The sequence below is a fragment of the Nestor notabilis genome, unplaced genomic scaffold, assembly GCF_000696875.1.
Source record: "Nestor notabilis isolate BGI_N333 unplaced genomic scaffold, ASM69687v1 scaffold20941, whole genome shotgun sequence".
In the NCBI taxonomy this organism is placed as follows: domain Eukaryota; kingdom Metazoa; phylum Chordata; class Aves; order Psittaciformes; family Psittacidae; genus Nestor; species Nestor notabilis.
Window position 1 is genome coordinate 1 of NW_009916302.1, and position 222 is coordinate 222.

Below are 222 nucleotides of genomic sequence, written 5' to 3' on the forward strand. Positions count from 1 at the left end.
CCCCTCGCTTAAATGCCATCCCCCTCTGCTGGAAACCCCTGGATTCCTCGGCCGGGCGGGGGAAGGATTAAGCTGTCAATGACAGCAGAACTAGGGTGAGAACCCAGGATTTTGCATGGTGCATGGTTGGGGTGTTCACTGTCACCTTGGGGGAGCAGTTGCACTTTCTTCCAGCTTCAACGGCTCATTCCCGGTGCTGCTGGGACCCTCCAGCGGGTCAGG